The sequence below is a fragment of the Primulina huaijiensis genome, chromosome 10 (genome assembly GCF_012295235.1).
Source record: "Primulina huaijiensis isolate GDHJ02 chromosome 10, ASM1229523v2, whole genome shotgun sequence".
NCBI classification, from domain to species: domain Eukaryota; kingdom Viridiplantae; phylum Streptophyta; class Magnoliopsida; order Lamiales; family Gesneriaceae; genus Primulina; species Primulina huaijiensis.
Genome location: NC_133315.1, coordinates 6,590,939 through 6,604,003, shown reverse-complemented (window position 1 = coordinate 6,604,003; position 13,065 = coordinate 6,590,939). Strand labels below are relative to the sequence as shown.

At 33.8% G+C, this 13,065-nt stretch overlaps 1 long non-coding RNA gene across 1 annotated transcript; it reads right to left on the bottom strand.

Moving 5' to 3' along the window:
- Window positions 1–2,896: 2,896 nt before the first annotated feature.
- Window positions 2,897–3,545, bottom strand: LOC140986195 (uncharacterized). The gene is made up of 2 exons (XR_012176903.1): window positions 3,325–3,545; window positions 2,897–3,173 (listed from the first exon to the last, which is right to left on the bottom strand). It is a non-coding gene; the product is annotated as an uncharacterized lncRNA (long non-coding RNA).
- Between the last annotated feature and the right edge of the window lie 9,520 nt (window positions 3,546–13,065).

The window sequence follows — 13,065 nt, the reverse complement described above, 5'->3', positions numbered from 1 at the left end:
GCCGTCCACGTCAAGAACTAGGAGGTCAAGGTGTTGGAGTCGAGATGTGATTGTGCTGAGGTGAGGGCCGATCGGATTTTCTTGAAGGGCTAGAGTTTATGGTGGTATGGTGAAGGAAAAGGGTAGCTACGGCCATTGAGGATTGAACCAGGCCGTGGTGTAGACCTTGGTGGGTCCAACCCGTGGTCTAGGGAGGTCCAATCATGGCTGGTCTTGGGTAGAAGGTAGATCGAAAGGGGTAAACTCGACTAGGGCTCGGTTTCATGACATTCGAGTAAAACGGGCTCAACAGCGTGTATGGGGCTAGATTCCTTGACTAGGTTGGTCCAGGAGGATTCAGTGGTGAGCTAGGAGTGATTGGTTCGAGGCTGGTTTGAGTTGGTTGAGAGCAGGGTAAAAGATGGCTTCAAAGTGTTTGGGATACTTTTCTGTCGTAGGGTTAGTGCCGCGGCGCTACCCTTTAGGCGTCGCAGCGCCTGGTCTTCGAGCTGGTAGCGCTGCAGCGCTGATGATGGGTACCTAGGCGCTAACCAAGTGTCACAGCGCCACATTATCAGTGCCTAGGCCCTAGTCCAGAGTATGAGGGGCTTTAGTTTTAGTGCAATTGTCTCGTTTGAGTACTGATACGTCGTGATGACAAAGTTTAGTGAGGGTTAGATTGGTTTATACAAGGCTTGATTAGGAATCTTTGAATTATGATTTAAGCGTGGTTGTCTTCGGGTCGAAATTTTGAGGTCCAGTGGTAAAATGATCTATTAGGATTTCCATGGGCAAAATAGTCATTTTGCACCCGGGTCGAGTTAGCAGTCCTGGCAGCGCCCTGATCACAATTTGACATGTTTTAAATGTTTATGTTACCACGAACATGACTTTTTATGGAAATATAAAAAATATGTTGCTTGCTTGATTTTAAGAAAAATTTACGTATATGCTTTATTTTTATAAGTGATGAATATGATGACATGTTTTGAAAGATGAGAGTTGGTTGTGACTAATACTAATACGATAATTCGATGAAATGTAAGGACAAAGCTCAATGGATGGGTAATACTGTCGCTGATGTACACGACGCCAGGTACCGCGGTTATACGTTGATGGATTCATCGACTAATACGATGATACGAAATTTACAACTAATGAACATAATTCAAATAAAGAAATTAATACGTATATGTTGACATGATGAAATATGTTGTGGACACGTTATGCTTTGACATGATATGTTTAAGAGCATGCTTTTAAGATCATGAAAGATATTTTAAATACGGCACTTTTAATTGTTGCATGTGATGTATATGTACTTACTATCACGGTTCAGGTGTGTTGAGTCTTTAGACTCATTAGATGTGAATGATGCATGTGAGCATGTTGAAGTGGAGACTGGAGGCACTGAAGACTGAGTAGGCTGAGCTGGGGGTGAACGTAAAAACCTGAGGAACTTGTATTTCTTCCGTATAATATGATTATGAGACATGGTTTAAGCAATATTTTTAAATTATTTTGAATCTTGGTCTACGTTGTTGAGTTGTCAGACTTTTGGTATTACGCTCGAGTTTTTCTTTTAAAACAGAAGACTAGGATATTGATTTCATTTTAAGATTTAAATAACTGCAATTATTTTATTTCTGTGGTTGAATGACTTTTTAAAATGTCTGGATTAGTATTTTCGGTCGTAAAAAAATTCAGTAGAATTTTAAAATGTGTGGATGTTTCAATATCATTCATATTGTTTATACATTATAAGAACGACGATGAATGACTAGTGCATGTGCTCCAGGTATTGCGGATTCAGTACATTTAATACCACAAATAGCGTAATATGTACTATCGATTAAGGATTATGTACGACAAAAATATGTCATTCTTACTGATTAAACATTACAAGAACAAAGATGGATAACTATTGCATGTGCTCCTGGTACCGTGCATTCAATACATTTAATAACACAAATTTGTAATGTTTACTATTAATTAAGGATTATGTATAGCAAAAGATATGTCATTCATACTACTTATACGTTACAAAAACGAAGATGAATAACTAGTGTATGTGCTCTTGGTACCTTCTATTCAGTACATGTAATACCACATATAGCTTAATTTGTAATATTAATTAAGGATTATGTACGACAAAATATATGTCATTCTTACTGCTTATATCTTACAATGATTAAAACATTTTCAGGGTTTCAGGTTTAGGGTATAGAGTTTAAGGTTTTACTGTTTTAGGGATCCAATTCTAATATGGTGATTAACACATGTTTATACATCCAATTTCTAATTTTTAACATATATGTTGATTAATAAACATTTATGTATTCAACCTCTAATTTTGTAACATATATGATAATTTAAAAAATATTTTTATGCATCAAATGTATATATATATATACATATATGTATACATATGGTCATTAACACATGTTTATGCATCCATTGTCTAATTTTGTAGCACATATGGTGATTAATACAAACATGTTTATGCATCTAATGTCTATGTTTGTAAATCTATGATGATTAACACATATTTATACATCCAATTTCTAATTGTCTAATTTATATGGTCATTAACACAAACATGTTTATGTAACAAATGTCTAATTTTGTTTCATATGTGATCACAACTCAAATATTTTTATGCATCCAATGTCTATGTTGGCAAAATCTATGTGGTAAAATATTCTTATACATCCAATGTCTAATTTGTAATATATATGGTGATTAACACATATTTATGCATTCATTGTCTAATTTGTAACACATATGATCATTAATACAAACATGTTTATGCATCTTGTAAATCTAGGATGATTAACACATATTTATACATCCATTATCTAATTTTGTAACACATTTGATCATTAACTCAAATATGTTTATGCATCCAATGTCTGTGTTTGTAAATCTATGATGTAAACTCATATTTATGCATCCAATTTTTAATTTTGTAACATATATGGTCATTAACACAAACATGTTTATTAATCCAATATCCAACTAAAAGCTAAGTTTTGGTATCTTTAACCATTCTGAAAATGACGAAATTTTTATCCACTGTAGTTGTCTTCTGCGATTGTAGGCGAAAGCTCTTCCATGTTACTTCAAAAAACTGAACTAGAGCAACGACTTGGTGACTCGTAGAAGCTAAGGGTATGTACTAACCTTCATCTCAGCTGCTCTTCGTTTTCGAACCATTTCCCAAAAAAAAAAAAAAAAAAAAAGAGAGCAGTGCCACAAAGTCATAAAAGAAAGCAATACTAATGTTCACTCTATCAAAATTAAACCGAAACATTTATGCAATCAATTACAAACAAATATTCATACCTATACACATACACAATATTCCTTCTATAATCGTCGGTGGAGGATAATCGACGTCAAAAATGGAGAATCGACGCCGGAGGAAGAGAAATATACGCACGGACGTCATTGTTGATGGCCCAATAAATATTGATATCAGCCCAAGACTCATGGATCAACAAATTGTGCTCTTTAAACTTATCATTCACTTCAGTACAGCAAGGCCTAAACCCTAGCCTAGAATGAAAAATTGTCATGTGATGCCTTTTTTACTTTCCAATTCATTCGAACCCACACTATATATATAATAGCTTTTGTTACAATTATTAAAGATCNTAATAAAAATTAACGTAGATTCCCATTCACAGCTAATAAATTATTGGATCGATTTTAGGACTTTTCAGACACACAGGAATCCGATTCTCACATCTACATTTTGTCATCTGGAAATTAAATATAATCAAATTTAGTGTATATTGGAGATGTAACGGAAATTTCAAATTAAATTTGTTATAATATTATATTTATTAGAGCGAACAATACGGTCCCCTGTTTGCACAAGTTGGGAGAATTAGGCTCGAGTCTATTTTAAAAATATACATAGGATGTTGTTATCTTGGTATATTTTTAGTAAAAATAATTGTGGATTTAAAGACCATCGATTATCCAAAATTTCAACCCTCAGCAGCATCCATGTCACATTGTCATCCATTTGAGCATCATGTCCGCTGGCACAATTTATATGGGTACAACTCATTTTTTTCCCACTCAGATAAGATATTTTTTAAAAGATTAGTACTCTCGTACAATATATTGAATATTTTGGGGAAAAAAAATAAATTTTTAAAATTTTAAGGTACAATATCATAACAGCTTGAGTTTATGTATCTGATCGTCAAGAAAATATAAAGGATACAAAAAATTATTTTATTACATGTGTTTATCTCCAAAAAAACAAAAATTTAAAATTAAACGGGGCGATCGCTTGTTCATACATCTCATTCGATAGAAAAGGAGAACAAAGAAGCATCGTTTAGCTACGTTCTCAGCCGCTAAAGTAAGTGCACATTTTCAAAAAAGGAGAGAATCTAAGACTTAGTGACAGTGCATGCCATCTAAAGTTGGGTTGGAATTTACTCGTAAAGTTCCTCACATATTTCATACGCAAATCGTGGTTAAGGAAATAAACCAGCTTGATTTGTTAAAAGAATATGCCAAGCATAAACAAATTAAATAAAAACAACGTACAATAATTATTATTATATATATATATACTTAAAAGTGATCTCTCCTTGATAAATACCAAACACTTGATTTTTTTGTCATCCCACAATATCTTTGAAATGACACAAAACCAGATGACTACAAACCCTAAGGGGATGTGCGAGAAACTTTGCAATATTGTAAACCCTTTTAGATCAAGCACTCAAGCCACTGATCATACCAACATCCCTATTGGGTTTGATCCCGATGTTACCGATTTCATCTCGCCTAAAAAACCAAAGAAAACCAGCAGAAAGAAACACACTTTCGAGAGAAAAGAGATTGTGGTCTTTAATGGACAAGGAAATGATCAAAAGGATGTTTTAAGTAACGGTGGTCTTGCTCACGGGGTGTTCGAAAAAGCCGCTCCAGGCGACGCTAAAGAGCAGTCTGTTCTTTTTTCAGGGGAAAAGATTAATTCCAAGAAGAACGACGATTCGATGTATGATGGTAAGTTTTCTGATTATATTAGTGAAGTGAAGAAAAAGATTATGAGAACTGTGACGCGCATTAATGGCGCCGATCATGGTCCCGGAAGAGTGACCAAAAGAAGGGACAGTTTCAATGATCGGGTCACGAATTATATTGATCAAGCAAAGATTAAGATGATCAGAATGATCACCAATGTTGGAGATGATCAGAAGGGTTTTTCATCTAAATAATATATACATATATATACACATCTATATGATATAATTACTATATATTTATATATATCGTAAAAACAATTGGCCCCGAAATATTTTGAGAAGTTTGGAGTAATACTGGTTTTATGAGTTTCTTAAAAGTTAAATCAAATAACTTGTGGAAAGAGTTACCGTGATGGTTTAATTGTATGAGAGTATATATTGGATTTAAACGCACATTGTTTGTAATATTTATATAATCATATAATATGGCTACTGTTGTTTCATATTATTCTCAAAAAATTCTGGTTATAGAAATTAAATCTTATATTAATTGGGACAGTCGGAGATGAAAATCATAGGACCGTATATGGTCCACAATTTTTAGGGTGATAAGTGGCCCACAATATGATAGATTAATACTGAAAGGTAGAAACACAACTGATTACACTACAAGAAAATCTCTCATAGATCACAACGGATTTTAGGGGGAAAAATTGTTGTTGAAGATGATGTTGTTAAATGTACGTTCAACGACAACAGTTTTAAATCGTTGTCTTTTAATGAAAAAGACAACAACTCCACAATATTTTTAAACATGTCTTTTTATCAACAACATAGACAGAAAAAGTTTTTAGAAGCGGAGCGATTTAGCATTTTTATAATATACAATTTTATTTTGTACTCAATTCATGCAACAATAATAATAAATACCTCTTTAATTAAGGAGTAGGTCTCATGTGAGACCGTCTCACGGATCTTAATCCGTGAGACGGGTCAACCCTACCCATATTCACAATAAAAAGTAATACTCTTAGCATAAAAAATAATACTTTTTCATGGATGACCCAAATAAGAGATCCGTCTCACAAATACGACCCGTGAGACCGTCTCATATAAGTTTTTGCCAAATTAAGCAACTAAAACACTTACGATTAATATCTCAATATTCAAAATTTATGTACGTACATCATTGACAAAACTAATATTATCCACAAAATTCATCTACATCGTTTGTTGCCCGGTCTAAGATAATTCGACTAACGTAGCTGGCAAGTCTTTCCACAACGAAAAAGACCTGAAAATTGGGAAATACAAACTAGTCTCTCTTTACCAGTCAAGTTATTTCCAATAAATATGTTAATAGGAATATGAAACTAAATTATAATGAAAATGAACTAAAATATTAATTATGTTTTGCTTAAAAATCCTAATTAAGTGCATGTAATATTCCTTTAGTTACATACGGATTTGTAGTTATTCATACGAAGATCTTGATGGGATATCTGTTTTCTCGTGTCCAAATCGCAACAGAAGTTTTAAAATTTTATTTTGACATTCAAAATATTTGGACACTCGCATGGTTTAAATAATATAATCGTACATAAGATGTCAGAAAATATACCTTAGTGAACAATTCACTCGGCTCCAACAACTCTGGTATTAACGGACATAGCTCTTGTTGTAAATCCCTACGAACTTTCTTCGAACCTCCTTCTTCGTTCTCCGATTCAGGTCTACAATCGGATTACTTGTTCCTCTTCTAACTTGTCCTATAAAGTATAGAAGATATTTTGCATAGAGATAGAATACGAAGAAGAAATCGACTCAATACCAATTATTTAAGGTTGCCGTAGACTTCAAATATGAGAGCGGAAATTTTTTGTTTGCCTCAAATTTTCCACCGAATGCATGCTATTTTAATAAGAATAAGAAATCCTTATTTTAATACTAATCATTCTTTTACTTAATTAATTGGATTAATTAAGTTAATGAAATACTCTTACTGCATGCACTACAAAAAAATAGTTGTTTTAGAACCGGTTATTTTGAAGCGGTTAGTCAACCGCATCGAATGAGTAAGATTTTAGAAGCGGTTATACATTATCCGATTCAATAGAGATTCTGTAGAAGCGGTTGTATTAGACCGCTTCCATTTAGTGAATTCAGAAGCGGTTGATTGGATGCGGTTTATGAACCGCAACAAAAGAGGAAGGGTTTCGAAGCGGTTACATATTATCCGCTTTAATAGAATTTCATTCGAAGCGGTTTAGCCAAACCGTTTCTATTTAGTGCATTCAGAATCGGTTATTTGCAATCGGTTTACTAACCGCACCTAACGAGTATGTTTTTAGAAGTGGTTATTTATTATCCGCTTCAATAGAATTTCATACGAAGCAGTTAAGTTATACCGTCTCTATTTAGTGAATTCAGAAGCGGTTGGTAATTAACGTTTGTAAAGTTTTATTTTGAAGCGGTTGAAACCGCTCCTAAAACTAATACATAAGCAGGATTTCATGCTAATTTAAACAAAACGTAAGCATAATTTCATTTTAAACAAAACGTAAGCAGAGTTTTATTTTGAAGCGGTTGAGAAGAGATCGAATCATTTTAAAAAACGTAAGCAAAATTTCATGCTAATTTAAACATTTACCTACATATTTCATTGATTCGATCGGCGGCCACCAAGTCCACATTGGAATTGTGCTTGTCATTTTTAGGTAATTTCCCAACTTATTTAGAAAAATTAATCAATTTTTTTTCTTGAAATCCTGATTTTTTAGATTATATTGTGTTCCATTGCTAGATTAATCAAGAGTGAGGTTGATATATATATTGTTAGTTTTGGCCCATATTTTAATTTTTGATGTTTTAAATTATTAAATTTTTTATATAAATGATTTTTGAATACATTCAAATCAAGTTTAAACATATGTATCTAATATGTTTGTTGAAATGACTAAAAGAAAAGGTGTTCGAAATTTTATTTCCTCACATACCTATATGTTGAACTATTATAGTGTTTTAGGATTGTACAATAGTGAAATTGATTATGTTTGAGTTATATTATAGGTTCAAACAATGAAGGCATGGATGGATTATCCTCGTGGCAGTCTTGAGTATCAGGTGGGAATCCGAAATTTTTTACGTTATGCATTTGCTAACACGACTGATGAAGTCACGAAACCGTGTCCTTGTCGTAAATGCATCAACTCATTGAATCATGATCGTGAGACAGTATATGAACATTTGATGATAAACGGCATTTTACAAGATTATCGTATCTGGAATTTTCATGGTGAAAAGTTGATTGTGCAATCTCATGATAACATGAAAGATGAGATTCATGCCTCAGGAGAAGTTTATGATACAGTTAACCATGAATCAATGGGACAAGAAACATTACATGATGTATTTGGGATGTCTGAAGGATCACCCATGAGGAATGAAAATTACACTACTGCATCAACAAGTCTAATGTGTAAGAATTCTATTACATAAATCAATATCATATTTAATAAAAACTTAATAGGCTATATTTTAACTCAATTAAAATATAATTTAATTATTAAAGTCCATTTGGACTTTAACAAATTAGCATGATAGGCTTATACAATCACTAGCCCATAATCTATGCTTCTATTATATTTATCTCATCATAATCCCGATCGGCGATCCAATATCATCGGTGTGACAATTTAAATTTTTTTGTTATTATGATGCACATTTTAATTTCGAGATAACCAATCTCTAAATAAGAAAGGTGCACTCCCTTTGACTGTCTTTAGCAGTCAAGCTCTCAAAATTTCGATAAGCTTTTAAAATTTTTATGTATAATCTGTTAGAGTAGGTGCTCGTCGAGCCAAGTNTTATACATAAAAATTTTAAAAGCTTATCGAAATTTTGAGAGCTTGACTGCTAAAGACAGTCAAAGGGAGTGCACCTTTCTTATTTAGAGATTGGTTATCTCGAAATTAAAATGTGCATCATAATAACAAAAAAATTTAAATTGTCACACCGATGATATTGGATCGCCGATCGGGATTATGATGAGATAAATATAATAGAAGCATAGATTATGGGCTAGTGATTGTATAAGCCTATCATGCTAATTTGTTAAAGTCCAAATGGACTTTAATAATTAAATTATATTTTAATTGAGTTAAAATATAGCCTATTAAGTTTTTATTAAATATGATATTGATTTATGTAATAGAATTCTTACACATTAGACTTGTTGATGCAGTAGTGTAATTTNTATGGTTCTTGTAGGCACTATCATTTGATACCTAGGGAATCATGTAAGCGATGCTGCTAGGCGTTTAACATGATTGGTTGGGTACTATCAGACTTGAGTTCTGACTTTCTTATTATCAATTAGAAGTTGATAATTAAGAATGTAGCAATTGGGGTATGCTTGTATAAGGACATGTTTAGTCCGAATCACATGGAGATGTGAACCCACGGCTAGTTGTATCAATGAACCATTGAGTGCCACACAAGTACTAGCTTTCTAGATCCCGTTGAGAAGTAAAATAGTTCAATTCGTTGAACGGCTTATAAAGGAGTTTATAAGCGTAAAGAAAAATAGAAGTACGACTTCTATGAGGGAAATGTAACTTTTAATTTGTGGAAGTGTTTCTAAATTAAAAGTTGGGCAAATAAATAATGTATTTGAAAATTTTTATTTTCATAAACATTATTATGCACTAAATTAAATTAATTCAAAGTGTTGAATTAATTAAACACTAGAGGACTTAGTAGAGTCCAAATAATTAAATTAACTCAATTGTTGAATTAAGTAAATAATATTGGGCCTTGTAGAACCCAATTGTAAATAATTATTCAACTAGTGGGCTTGAGTTAAATCAAGTAAAGTTTAAATGGTCTCAAATGTGTTTAAGATATATAAATAAAAGTCCATGGGCTTTGTAATTGTTACAAACCCAAATAGAATGCATGCATGTGAGGTGAAGGGTTGGTAGACAACTTTTTCAATATCCAAGGCATGGCATGCACATGCCTAGTCTAACTTTTTCAACAACCAAGAAAACTCTTCTCCCTCCTCTCTACACTCACCTTGGCCGAAACTTTGCAACATTTTCTCTCCAATTTTTCTTCTTCAATTGTTGAGGAAAGAAAAGTCTTCTCAAAAGAAAAATTCTCTAATTTTTCTAGTACAAAATTAGAGGGGATCTACCTAGTTGGTGGTGGGCTTAATATTTGAGCAAGGAGTGCTCAAAGGAAAGCTTGTAGATTGTCATCCTTGAAGAGCTTAGTTGTTTATCAACTAAGTTGAAGCCAAACATCAAGCTTGAAAGATTGATAGGTATATTTTCTAAACACACTATGTATGACATATTTTGTGTTTTTGTATTTGCTACACATCTTAGTAGAAGTGTTCGATTTTCTTCTTGAAAATAAATTTTTGAACTTCCGTTGCGCATTTGAACACCAAAAATCGATCTCTTTCAAGTGGTATCAGAGCTATGGATACTATTTTGTGTAGCTTATACATGATATTATATTGAGGTCGATTTCTAACCACATGAGATGGATTTTTGCAACAAATCGAAGGCCGTTTTTTGGGCAACTTTGGGCAGCAAGTTGCTGCCCATTTCGGGCAGCTCGAGCTGCCCGTGGGGCTGCCCATTTCAGGACAGCCCCTTGTTTTTAATAAAAAAAATTTTTTGGTAAGTTGGCCGGAAACTGGCAACGGAGCTCCGGCGACGGCAATGACGACTAGGGTTTTCAAAAGGTGTTTTGAAATATCAAAGTGTCATGGGCCTTGAGTTGTTGGGCCATTGGATGGCTAACATATTTGTGAAATCTAAATGGACCAAAATGTTTTTGGTGAAAAATGATTTTTTTTGGTCCTTAAGTTTAAATTTACAAAAGTTGCAAATATTTTCTCATGAAATAAATAATTGAAGTTGGACTTTAATTATTTATAGTAAATTGTGATTTACAAGAAATTTGCTTATAAATAAATTAATTTGAAAGTAGACAAAAGAGTTTGTATACTTTGTTAATTTAGTTTATAATCGTGGCGGTTAGTGATGGGATCAAGATATATAATATTGGATCAATTGATTATTGTGATAATTAATTGATGCTGTATGATATGTGATATTATGCATGAAAGATGATCAAAAGCCCAAGCCCAATTTGCTAGATGTATGCTAGGATATTTTGTGTTGAATGATTGTACTAATTATCAAATTTAAAGTGGGCTTGGTTTATGGCCTGTTCCCATCCCATGAGATGTATCACTATTTGCCATGGATATTTATTTGTAAATATTAGTATAGTGAAAGATCAAGATTGGAAGATGGTGGCCTTGATGATTATGAAGATCGAAGACATGTAAATATTGGAAGCTAATGTAATAGTTGCATTTGCATCCCATGCATTTCCCTAGGATTGGACCTAGGCCCGTGTTTAGCTCACACGGGCCATTAGTATTGAGGCGATTGATCATCCTTGTTTGTTTACTGTTTATAATATATGCATGATATGTTATAAATAATGAGTATGTGCGTTATTATTATGATAATAACAAAGTTGCATGAATCCGACAAACATACGATTAAACATGGCAAGCTTTTAAATAAAATTAATGATGAGACCTTTCAAAAATTAAAAACCCTCATTTTGAAAAAGATTCAAAATTAATATCAAGCCCGAAAAGGGGAATTATAAATCTGTTTATAATTTCCATGTCTTCCATCGACAATGGGTGCATGATGAACGCTACCCGTGCTCGGGGCTGGGCTCATATTATTGGGGGGGCCCTGGGTGCCGGAAAGCTGTGACATCCATTGACATGGTGATGTGAACTACGTGGAACTCCCATGATTTCGGCTCATATTATTGAGGGAACTCATGGGACCGTCTATTAAGGTTCAACATCGATGGATAAGGCTTGACACGTAAAGATGAACGATGTCATATTATTGGGTCCTAATCAAACGTGAGACAAAAGTTTACGTAGAGGGTTGCATGGAGATGCAATTGGAAACTACCTTTTAGGAATTGTGATTGACCGATATTATTCGGGATCATAATTGGCTAATTGGACCTTGCGTACCTACTGAGGAAAGGTGTTTCCCGTTTTCACTAGAGGGTAGTGAAAATGTCAAAACAGTGGAAGCGAAAATTAATGAAGTAAAAGTCCATACTTCATATCTTACTAAATATTTTAAAATAGTCAATAACATTTATCTGTTTTACTCTTCAGTAAAAATTGTGACAATGTCTTCGATTCCCAATCTGCTATCTGCAATACTCGAAAAACACATATTAACTGGACCTAATTACCTCACTTGGCTAAGAAACCTGAAAATCGTCTTGAATTCGGAAAGGATAGCGTATACACTTACTGAGTCGCCCCCTGTGAGGTTCCGACTGACTGCACTCCTGAGGAATTGCAGACTTACAAGGAATTGTGTGACCATGACTTGAAAGCCAAAGTGTTATATGCAGGCTTCTATGAATGATGAGAAGTCGGTTCTTTATGTGGGTTCTTCATCTGGTACAGAGATTGGTCCACATGGGAAGGGAAAGAAGCGTTCTTTCCAACATCCCAAGAAGAACGTGCTCTTGAAGAGGCAAGCTCCGAATCCCGTTGGGGCAGCTACACCAGTTAAAGCTGACAAGACTGTTGACATCTATCATCACTGCAAGAACCCTGGACGTTGGAGGCGTAACTGCAGGGAATATCTTGCCCTGAAAGGCTCTGGAAATGGTATGTTCTATATCAAAGTAAACATTTCAATTAACTCTACTTCTTGGGTATTAGATACCGGCTGTGGCTCACATCTCTGTAATGAGTTGCAGGTGATGGGGAGAAGTAGGAGACTAAGGGAAGGTGAGACCTTCTTGAAGATGGGCAATGAAGCAAGAGTTGCTGCCAAGGCCGTAGGAGATGTTTGTTTACTTTTGAACAATGACTTTAAGTTAATTTTAAGAGATGTTTTGTTTGTACCAGAGTTGGTGAAAAACATTGTTTCCATTTCTATGCTTGATAAAGATGGATTTTCTTGTTTATTTAGCAAAGGTGTTTGCAACATTTACAAGAATGAATGTTTAATTG